Raw genomic sequence first — 2,191 nt, 5'->3', positions numbered from 1 at the left:
TTTTACTTTCTTATTTCCCAACTGAGTGGGAAAATGCAATAATGCTGCCAATACATAAGGCGAGGAAAGAAAAAATCTTTCCTCAAAGCTACCATCCTATTAGTCTCCTACCGACTCTCAGTAAAATATTCGAAAATATGACTTATAAAAGACTTTGGGACCATGAGTGTACACACAAGCAAATAATACCTGAACAATTTGGCTTTAGTCAAAAACATAGCACAATTCACCAACTAGTTAGACTTACTAATCATATAAGTACCAATTTTAATCTTAATAAATGTACCTCGCTCCTCCTGCTCGATTTAGAGAAAGCATTCGACACGATCTTGCATAAGGGCTTGATATAAAAATTGAAAAATTTAAATCTCCCTTTGTATTTAATTAAAATCACCATTAGCTACCTGCATAACAGGAAATTTCAAGTACTGATTGCCATTATGCCAAGGTCGGTGTTCCGCAAGGGTCCATATTGGGACCAAATATTTTATTTACTATGTTAACGATATACCTTCGACCAAAGATACCAGAAAGGCTATGTTCGCCGACGATACGGCTAAATTTGCAACTTCTTTCCAAAGGAACATGTCCATTAAATATTTACAAAGACATGTAGTAGCGTTAGAAAAATATTTCGAAACATGGAAACTCAAAATAAATGCTGAAAAGACTGAATTGATAGTATTTGCGAAAAGAAAGTACAAAGGCACACCCTTAGTTCTAAGCATGTTTAATCATGATGTTGAAATTAGCAAATCCGTTAGTTACTTAGGCCTACACCTAGATAAATCTCTTAAGTTCGGAAAAAAAGTCACAGAGGAATGTAAAAAAGGATACAAATCCAAAGGTATGCTCTACCCATTATTGTGTAAAGGTAGTGGCTTAAGCGAAAATAATAAATTAATAATCTATAAAATAGTAATAAGACCCATAATTTTATACGCAGCTCCCGTCTGGAGCAGAACCTGTACATCTAACTACGATATGTTACAAAGGCTTCAAAATAAATGCCTGAAAATGATAGATGATTCCAAAACAATTAAGGAATTACATGAGAAGTTCTCTATTAGATATATTAAAGACCAAGTTTATATGTTAACAAAAAACTTCTACGAAAAACAATTGCATGATATTGAGTCAATTAGAAATATCCCATTAATAAATAGTGAAACTGCGCATTTCAAAATAAAACACAAACTCCCTCATCATATCTTGCTGTAAGGTAGGATTTGAATAATGAAGTATCCTCTTCATTAATGTAAATAGCGTACAGTTATTTTTAGGTTAAGTTCCACCAATATTTACCAGGTTTTGTTTAAATTTTCTCCTGAATATTATCTTATTACATAAGTGCAATATCACTTGACACATGCGAAACATTATTATTATAATCTAAAATTAAAGCAGTCTTATTCCGAGAGGGATAGATACTACAAATTAAAATCCTCATTTGTATACACCATCTATGTAAAATGCTTGATCAATAAATGCTTTTATGAAAATGAAAGAAATGGAAAAAATTGGCGAATTTAATGTTTCGCGTGATTCTTCATTTAATGCACGAGTCGATTTTGAGGTTATGTTTTTCAGGTGTATATAATATGCAGAATGCATATTATTACTATTATATATATTATTCATGTTAATATTATAATTATAAAATATTATATCAATATTAATGACTGGTAGACTGAATTGAAGCTACTGTGACGTTATTTCAACTGTTTAATAGAAGCTTTCAAACTGCAAAGCTTTCATACAAACATTTTTATATATAGGCGATTTTAGAGTTTAAACAATTCCAGTAGAGAGGCATTGAAATTGGAAATTAATTTGAATATTTCAAATCAAAGCTTTCTAAAATTAGCCAAATCTAAATTTTTATTTACAGTTCACAGATCAAAATAAAAAAATATTTCCATTTTTAAACTTCAAAATTAAATTATTTTAAAGATACGTTCAAAATACAAACTAATTTTGAACAATGAGGCGAGAGGTAATGTGGGAAATTCAAAATGGGAGGTAGAAAGGAGAAAAATGAGAAGGGTATGTAATATTCGAGAAGGGGTTATGGAGTGGCAGGACTCACACACTTGGTCTCGTACCGTAGTAGAGAAAACACGCACAGTCCGAAAAGTCACCGGTCGTTGCTAATGGTACACTGATAGATTCTGGTGTATCAGGACGCACG

The sequence above is a fragment of the Belonocnema kinseyi genome, chromosome 1 (assembly GCF_010883055.1).
Source record: "Belonocnema kinseyi isolate 2016_QV_RU_SX_M_011 chromosome 1, B_treatae_v1, whole genome shotgun sequence".
Lineage (NCBI taxonomy): Eukaryota > Metazoa > Arthropoda > Insecta > Hymenoptera > Cynipidae > Belonocnema > Belonocnema kinseyi.
The sequence above is the reverse complement of the archived record's forward strand: the minus strand, read 5'-3'. Positions refer to the sequence as shown.